Raw genomic sequence first — 10268 nt, 5'->3', positions numbered from 1 at the left:
CTCCTAAGAAATTCTGCTTCTTGACAAGAGAGTTGCCATCAAACATTCACAGACACTGTCTCCTTTAACCTTTGCAGTGACAATTTCAAATTAAGAAAATAACCTTTATCTGTCTTGTTCAGGCACATATTTAAGGGCCAAAAGTTCATTTTTGACATATTCACTAAGGATAACAGATATCTCAATGGCCTTTGATAATTATGTGGCTTTAACATAAATGATGAATTATTAAAATTTTTATGCTACTATTTAATGTAGATGGCAAGTCTTACCTCTAAAGTATTCTGCTTAGTGCTAAAGATTCTGCTTGTCCTGTTTTTCTTAATACATTATATTATTATAGTCTATAATAATAATAATATTATTATTATTATTTTATTTTTTATTTTTTACCACCAAGACAAGTGCTTTTCCTTCAGTACTAATTGTGCTCAGGCCAGCTCACCATTCAGATCATAAAGTTTCCATTTTCTTTTTCTCATAATAAGTGTTTCAGTTAGCTTCTTCACTGCTGTGATTAAAAGACCCATCTAGAACAACTGTAGAGGAGGAAAAGTTTATTTGGGGACACATGGTTTCAGAAGTCTCAGTTTGCAGACAGCCTGCTCCATTCCTTGGGGCTTGAGGTGAGACAGGACACCATGGTGGAAAATATGGCAGAAAGAAGCAGCTCACATGATGATCAGAAAGAAAGAATCCACATGCCAGATAGAAAATATATACCCCAAAGGCATGCCTCCAATGATCCACCTCCTCTAGCCACACCCTACTTGCTTCAGTTACTACTCAATTAATCCCTTCAAGGGATTAATCCACTGATTGGATTAAGGATCTCATAACCCAATTATTTATCATTTAAACCTTTTTGCATTGCTCACACATGAGCTTTTGGGAGACACACCACATCCAAACCATAACAATAAGTGAAATAAATACTGGGTGATGAGCCAGATTTAATATTGATACATCCTATATTATTGATCACTTGTTGGGAAGAAGGAAGTTACAAAAATCACAGCTACAAAGTAGAGCATACAAATTCCAGAACTCAAAGCAACACGAAGTCTATTACCAATCATTTCATTATTCCCAAAAGAAAGACCAAAGTCCCAAAGTTCCCTAATGCTTTCCAAAATTAAACAAGAAAGGGGAGATATCTGCAAATTGTTCCCAGATATTCCCACTATGACAAACATCTATCCTCACCATCAATGTACTTGTTCAGTGAATATATGTAGAACTACAGCTAGGCCACAAACATATACTGAGCAATGAGGATATGGTGTACAACAAAATGTACAAGACTTCCATCCTCTTGTAGCTTAAGGTGAACTGCGAGAGGCATGAATCTGACATGTGAAAATACAAAATGCTTGATGTCCTCTGAAGGCAATGTCAGGGTACGATGAGACAGTAGCTTAAGAGATCTGATGTGGTTTACTTAGTCTTCTCTGAACAAACAACAGCCAGGCAGATGTGAGAGGGGTGAATAGGATAGCAGGAGGATGGCAGGGATCCCTGGCAGGCAGAGGCGAGAGCAGCAAGCACAAAGCTCTGGTGGGTGCTTGGAATGTTTGAACCTGGAGATCCCTCTGAAGAAATGACAGAAAACATCATGAGAGACTGTTGAGCATCAAGAGGCATGAGCAGCACTCAGATCCTTAAAAGAATAGAGGGAAGGCTTTGAAAAGCAGGTTTTATTCTTTATGGTCATATCCTTAAATCTCAGCCAAGGTTTGACATAAATGCAAAGATTTGGGTTAGTAGCATCAGTGCCCAAATAGCTTATCACCATTCTTGCTAAGTGTATTTTCAGAATTGCTGAAGATTTCTCACTGAAAAACACTCTATAAACTTATCCGTTTTGGAAAAAAAAAATATTTATACACTCTACCTTATGAAAGGCTACAATATGATATAACTTTTATGAATACTTTGGAGGTCAGGGAGGCCGTGCTGCATGAAGGAAATACCCTCAAGCTGAATTTAAGTCATAGATCAACCAAAAATTATTGAAAATGCCTGTGTATTTCCACTAAAAAGAATAATAAGCACTAATTTAGTAGCATGTAGACCCCCATGGAAAACTGGAAGGTACTGTGAATGCCTGAAGCCAATTTCTTGTATTTTTATCCAACTTGTTTTGGATTCTCAGAAACCCTAGTTACTTCTCTCCTGGTTTCTTGTTCTGTAGCAAAAGGGGGAGTTTCAGATCAGTGAAGTATTTCTATTTTGGGAAATAAATGGTGATTGCAGCAGTGATGGGGTTACCTTCTTTGTTCAAGGGGACTGAAGGGCAAAATGTTAAAAAGAATACATGCTGAAAGCTTTGCAGACTCATTTATTATTTTAAAATGCTTTCATTAGTCACAGACATGAGCATATTATTTACACTTGAATAAACTTGCCCTTTTAAAATTGAGAAGGGAATTAAATCCAAAAGACTTTATTATATGAAACAAAAAATTTCCTTTCAGCAAAATTATTTTTATCCATCTAAAGATTACGTGCAGTTTATCTGTTTCTTAATTTGGAATTCAGATAATTACAATGATAATAATAATGATGATAATAATAATAATACTTCGTAAACTTACTAAGTTGAAGCAGATGGAAATAGAAAATCCAAGCTGCTATTCAGCATGTAATCACTATGCAAATATTCCAACAGCTTGTAAGATTTTTCAAACTATTATCTCAAGAGCAACAAACCATTATATTGAAAAGTTGAGAAAGACAGCACAGTAAAAGATGTTTTGCATATAGAGTTTGGGACCATTTATAGTCAATTGAATAGTGATAAAATAAATCTATTTTTTAAAGGATGCAAGTTAGAAAGAGATGGCTTCAGAATTATGTTTGGTAACATTTTCCCAACAAGAGTGGCACGCATGTGTGTATGTGTGTACTCTTTGGCTTCTTCGTCATCATTTAAACATGTTGAATTACATCTATAATAAAAAAAAATCTCAATCCCAACTCTGTCCCTGCTACTTCCCTTTTCCTCTCTTCCCTGTTATAGCTATATTTCTTAAAGAAACAGGTTCAAGCGGTGCTTTCCATTCTTCACCTATCGTATCCTTTAATAGCTATTGAAATTTAGCCACTAATTCATTTAAGGATTATTAACTAGCCTGTACAATTTACTGTGTAAATTTACTGAGTCAAGTTATATATGATACCTATCCCTGTGGAACTCCATCTACTGAGAACAGTAGATATCAAACATGCATTACAAGGGAGAGAGTATATATATTCAGCTATAATAGTGAGATTTGACCTAGCAGGAATTTAGAATGCATCAATAAAGATGCATACTGAGTTAAAATGTATATGTGTGTGTACATGTATATATATATATATATATATATATATATATATACATATGCACATATATATGCATATACATATGTATACATGTGTATGTATATATACATATGTATAAATGTATATGCATATATGTGTATGTGTATATATATATATGTATGTATATGCATATATGTGTGTATGTGTTTTAACCCAATAGAGGGAAGAAGAAGGTCCATTTTAATAATAAAACAATGACAGAAGTAAACATGGAAAATTCATAGGACAAAGATGGGGGAAAATACTGCTGAGAGATGTGAAGGGAGGTAGGTCTGTAGTAAGACATTGAAAACCATTTATACTAACCTCATAGGCCAGCTTAAGTAGTTTTGTCTTATTCTTCTAGAAGTACAAAGCTTTAACTATTTTTTGAGGAAGTGGTGAGTATAATCAAGTTTTAGTTTTGAACCAATAACCTTGTCTGCACCATGAAAAAAGAATATTTGGAAAGCTGGGAGGTATAGAGCTGATCATTGCCTAGGAAATTGGCTAACTTCTCCTTGTGAAATTCTGAGAGCATTTCATTCTTAATCTTACTGAACACAATAGTTGTCTTCCTCATGTATGTCTAATTCCTTTGTGGTTCTACTCACACTTTCAATGATTTTACTTCTCTCTTGGCTTCATCTTGACATAATGTGCCAGTAATCAAGAAATAGACCTTTTAGAAGAAAAGTCCACTAAAAGTACAGGAAATAAGGTATGTTCAAAATTAAATCACACTCCTCCATCAATGTCAATTCTTTTCCTGAGTTGCCTTTCTGGAATGATTTAATGGTTCACATGAACCAAGATTGTACTTAACCACTCTTATCCCATATATCTAATCAAACAATGGTGTCACTCCTTCAACCTTCAAATTCTAGCTCAATTTTTTTCATTTTCCTTAGTCTCCTTTGCAGTAACTCTTTTGTTTTCCTATCACTGTATCATACTCAGATGGCATTCTATTCTCCATGACCACCCCACCCTGGAAACTGTTCTGCAAGTAGTAGCCATACAGATCTCTGTAGAACAAAACTCCATTAGCTTTCCTCAGTTTAGGGCACATAACTTCCACTGTATAAAACCCAAACTCCTTAATTCTTAAGATGGGCCATTCCAACCTCCTCAGTCACATTATTTGCCACCTGAAATCTGTACATTTGATTCATTCAGGAATGACTCCATGTACCCAAATACACAGCACTCTTTCAAGTCTTTAGGCCTTGACATAAACTACTCCATCTCTCCAAGACTGCTAACCTCAATTTTCGGTGCTCAGTCTATATACATCTTCCACAGTCATAACCCCAGAAATTAAGTTTTGCTAATATTTAAAATCTTAGTTTTCCTCAATATGGGATCTTTTTTTCACTTAAATTTGTCCTGGAAAATTCATAAGCCATTGGGCTATGAAGATTATTTCTATATTATTCAGCATTATAACAGCTCTGCTTTTCACAAATCCCTAGCAAATACAAGTATATAATATTTATTTAATTAATAAAATTGTCTTAATTCTTTTTTCTTATTTAAAAGAAACATTATTTATACAATGTACTTTAAAAATAAAGACATTCAGTAAATATTTATTAATTTGAAAATATTTATTTTCAAACTTAAAAGCAGTAACTTAATTATAATTATTAAAAAATTGTGGGGAAATTTGATTAAACATTTCATCCATGAATCATAACTATAAACTTATAATCCTCCTGAGTTGTTTTTGTTAACACAATGACCAAACAAGGTTCAAACTTCATGGATCAGCACAGTCTTTATCCAGGGGGTGGAGTCATGCTCAGGTGGACCTACTTTCCTGATGGAAAATGAGCCACTGGCTAAAAGGAGGAGTCTGTACTTCTGTATGCAACACTGAGAGATGATTTATTATTGACTGAGTGTGTCCATTTGGGCATGCAGGAAACAGGTTTGTGAGAATTTGAAATTTGTTTTTACTGGGCAGTGTTTTTACTTGGAGAAAAATGGAGGGTCTAGGGTCAGTGTTCTATGCTTATCTCTTTCCCTTCAGTATCCTATTAGACTGTCTCTGGGAAATGATTTATTTGGGGGAAGGATCAATGCTTTGGCTTCCTCCCAGAGACTATCATTATAGGCTTGATGGATATTGCCTTCACATGGATTATCTTGTCACTGCATGATGTATATGCTTCCTTTCCAAGGATTGTCTTGTCACTATGAAAGGATGTATTGGGAAAGAATCAATGTTATCAATGTACATTGCCTTCTTCCTCACTCCCTCTTTCCAGGCCACACTATTTTGTGACTTGTCATTTCCATATCTTACTATTTTAACTTCTTAATTTATTAACAAAACAAGTCAGAAATTCAAGAATTTAGCTAAGAAAACATCTGAAGACAGTTTCTATACACAAAGACTTTGACAGCAATGTAAATTTTTTTTAAAGCCTGAAATCATTCACAACTTCAAAACATAGAAATTTGAAAATGAAATTTATAATTACATAGTATAGTCTTGATCCTCTTTATCCACATCCTCAGATTCAACCAAACAGAAAAAAAAAATTTGAAAAATTAAGTTGTATCTGTGATGAATACGTACAAATATTTTTTTCTTATCATTATCCCCTAAGAAATATAATAATTATTTGCATAACATGTATATTGTATCAGATATATAAGTCATCTAGAGATGATTTGAATACTATACAGGATTGCAGAAGTTATATGCAAATATCATGCATTTTATGTAAGAGACTTGAACATTTGGGGAGTTTGGTATCCATAGCAATTCCTGGAATTGATTCCCTACAGAGAGTGAGCCCTAACTGTATACAATTAACCAATTCTTTCTAAGTAAGTTTATTTAGAAGTCTCCAAGATGAGGATGTTATGCAAAATTTATTTGACCAAATCAACAATAAATTATATTGTGGGGAGGATTTTTACTCTAGTCCTTTTGTTCTAAATTTATTGGCAAATAAATATTTATGCAATCCTCTGGACATTCCCGTATTTCCCACCATTATCTCTTGAATATCTTGTAAATTTGCTCTCAACTCAAATCATCATCTTCCCTTTATTTCTACTTCCTTTCACTACATTGGTTCAAATCTCTCTTTCTACTTTAGTTTCTGGTTATCTCTCCCAGAAACCATCCTTAAGTGTACCTACATATCAAATTGGTTTCCCACTACCCTTTTCTGTTTCTACATGTGCCTTAATAGTTCTTTTACACAGCAAAAATGTACTATGGGTCTCATGGTACTGAATTCATACTTTTGTAAACCTCTCTAGAATGTTATCACTGCTGATCCATGTGTTATCACTGCCTGTATTCAGTGTGTACCAGGCAGTATGAGTTAAGACATGTGGAAAGAAAGAAGGAAAGAAGGAAGATGCCATGTGTATATTTAAATAAAAATGACCCATATCAAATTTTAATAAAGTCAATGTGTTGATGAACATGCAGAAGAAAATCAATTTTTTTGCAGTTTTCACAGATAGAAAAAACAAATAAAATATATTTTTTATCCTATGGATTTTCTTTGTTAGTTGTGAGTTTACACACATTTAAGACCTCTTAATTAACTAAACCTAAGGCTCAATGATGATTTGGAATGACCACTAGCAGAGCCATCTAATGACATTCTTGAAGAAAGACCATTGTATTCAGTCATACATTTTCTTGAAAAAAAAAAAATGTCTTAATGAACCTGATAGTACTTTGGGAGGTAAAGTTTAAAAGTCATTATTTAATTGACCTCTAAGTGATAGAGAAAATATTTATTTAGTTTACTATAACATAACTTTTACCATTTACCTTAAAATTGTTATTGAAAAATAACAGAGCTCCAGAATGCAAGGAATTAATACTAAATGGAAAAAAATATGCTTCCCACTTTTGAATTGAAGAAAATAGCAAACTATATGAAACATATGCATATATAAATTTAACATGTTTAATATTTCTGGGAGCTGAAAGATTTTAGTAAAACTAATGCCAAAATGTCAAAACCAAAGGTATATAAAAATACATTCAGTAGTTGAATAGCTAAACTATAATAATATCTGTTGGCAGTTATTAAGACTTATCATATGCAAAGTTTAGTTCTAAGCATTCCACAAAGACTTGCATGCTTCATTCTTCCATCCATATGCTCCTTATCATATGGATTAGGAACATAAAAGGCCTCTAGTGCCTTGCCCATAGTTACAAAGCAAGTAAATGCCCAAGCTAAGATTCAAATCCAAGTGTTCTAACTCTTTAGCTCTGACATTCTAATTGCTATGATATTCTATTTATACTATGTTACACATAGCATAATTTTGTAAGCCATTGTTTTTTTTTTTCTTATGCCAAGATAAAAACCTAGTTTAAAGATCTATTACACTGACATACTTTCCTTATCTAAACTTAAGTGATAATGGAACTCCTCCTTAACCAAGGTTTTTATGAGGCAAAATAAAATTCACAACTCATGGAGTAATATAAGCTTTCAAGGGCCAGTCTTTAAACATTCTTTTATTGAATATACAAACTTATAGTGTTTATATGTACAGAGTAATGGGTGAGGTAAAATAAAACACACTGGAACTCACAACTTCATTGAAGAAACTAGAGGGAGAAATCATAAACTTTGGAGCTATCTGTCAATGATAAAATAGAGAGTGGAGACACTGTCAGGTGAAACGATTTGTGAAGTATCACAAATTGCAAAGTAGGAAAGGTTTGGCTGGTTATTGACTAAATCTCATAACACTGCACAGCAGGTCACTATAATTAAGTTGCCACACTAAGAGACATACAGACTCTATTGTTTAAATGTTCTGACGAGTGAAGCTGGTGTACATGCTTTATGAACTCTGTAGAAGGATCAAAGATGAATTAAAACATTTCAAAATGTTTCATGCTGTGACAAATGAAAGATATGTAGCACTAAAAAATTACAGTAAACACCAAGACTAATAATATTTTAAGAGTCAATTAAAACATACATACAAAAGCACTTTTAGAAAAGCTAGTAATTGAAGTTCTTAAATTACACATAAATATATGGCATAACAATGTAACAAAATTTTTTAGCAGTGGATATTTTTATGCTCAATAATAGACTGTATTAGGTAAAAATGTCAGAATTTTAAAATATTAGGTATACATTATTGCTCAGAAACACAAAAGAAGGTACAACAAAGCTTGAAATTTAAATGAGATTTTATGACCAATTCATGCAGCTAAAACACACATATGAATGAATTTAAAAGGTAGAAATAAATATAACATCTCTCTCCTGCTTTTGAGTAGACCATTTAACCCATAGCATTCAAGTCTGTATAGAGGGAAGCGATTTTCAAATTTCTTGCAACATGTGTCACATTCTATTAGTGAAATTATTAAACTTCTAAAACTACTATTCCTTATATGTTAATTTGCCACATGTTAATCAGACTGAGTTTTTCAAAATCCTTCAATGCTTTACACTACCCTAATTCTAGGTGCTAGCAGTGTGTGTCTCAAGTTTCTCTTTTCATGCTTCAGGGTGGTTTACCGCAATTCTCAGAAAGAACCTCTGGTCCAAGCATACTTACTCTTATTAAAACGAGTGATAATGTAATGACAAAGTGCTTCTTTTTAGGCTGGGTTTTCAAGAGTGTTTTAATGTCATTCATTTGCTTATTTGATCTATAATGTATTTCTTTTTCTAGGCCAGAGACATACACATTTGATTATCATCGTCATATAAATAATACTGAATCTACCAGTTAAAATGTGATCATCAAGACCTTATGTATAGTGAGAAGGAAAGAAGGCTGTGTAGACTTCTAACATTTAATCACAGAAAATAAGGGATAGAAGGGAAAAAGGGATGTTCTATATAAAAAAAAAAAGCGATGAGTTAAAAATCTGATGAGAGGACTGGGACTGAGAAAGAAAAATGTTGGAATGGTATTTAAGGAGGATTGGTATCCAATAATAAATGAGCTAGCAAACTCATTTTAAAGCAAGAAAGAAAACATAATGAGCAGTGATTTGATGCCTGTATCAATGAAGAAGGAATATTCTTAGTCAGGTGAGTGTAGTGGGAGGTGGATCTATGAGAGGCAAAGAAGTTGGAGGCTTAAGGAGTCTGTAAAATACTTTTAAACTATAAAGCAAAGAATGCAGAGTAACTAGAATAAAAATAAATAAATTAAAATCCTAGATGGTGGGGAAGATGATCTGTCTAAATGACTCCATCTAGTATATAGAGAAGTAGGCTTAGAGGAAATAAAGACTGGACCATTAGGATGTTAGAAGATATCAACTGGAGGTATGTCTAGAAAAGTGAGTTAAAGGAGATATTTCGCCAATGCCAAGAATATTCTTTGCATTATGAGTATCACATTACCTTAGTCCTATAGTCTGAGAAGAGACCTGCATTGCCTGAGCTCATATTCTTCAGTGTGTATTCTAGTTCTTCCTTCCTGCATTCCTTCAGCTCTGACTCTTGAACCAACTCATTATGAGAAACTTGGGGATCTACTGTGTGTGCAGAACACACAGAGAAAACCTATTAACTAGCTAAAGAATGATTTCCAAATGCTCATGGAAACTCTAGCCCTTGAGATCTGAATGGACTGTGTGCAGACCTCAAATGACATTTTAAGTTAAGTCCAATAATGGAAGGCAGGCTGAGCAGCTTGCTTTTTCTTCCAATTATTTTACATCCACATCTAGTTTGACTTGATATTCAATATCCAACTGAAAATGAAAGTGATGTGTACAGAGCGGACAGAAAAGAGGAAACACCTTTTTACTCATATTAGGATTGGTCTGTGGTCTACTGCAAGTTTTTTTTTTACCTTTACATCATTTTTTTTTCATTATTTGAATTATAAAAGATGAGAATGACTAAACAAAACAATGCTAATGGCAAAAAAGTGTTTCACCCTGTTTC

The sequence above is a fragment of the Marmota monax genome, unplaced genomic scaffold (genome assembly GCF_021218885.2).
Source record: "Marmota monax isolate L192 unplaced genomic scaffold, Marmota_monax_Labrador192_F-V1.1 WCK01_AAM20220418_F8-fsc00040, whole genome shotgun sequence".
Lineage (NCBI taxonomy): Eukaryota > Metazoa > Chordata > Mammalia > Rodentia > Sciuridae > Marmota > Marmota monax.
Note: the sequence above shows the minus strand (reverse complement) of the source record.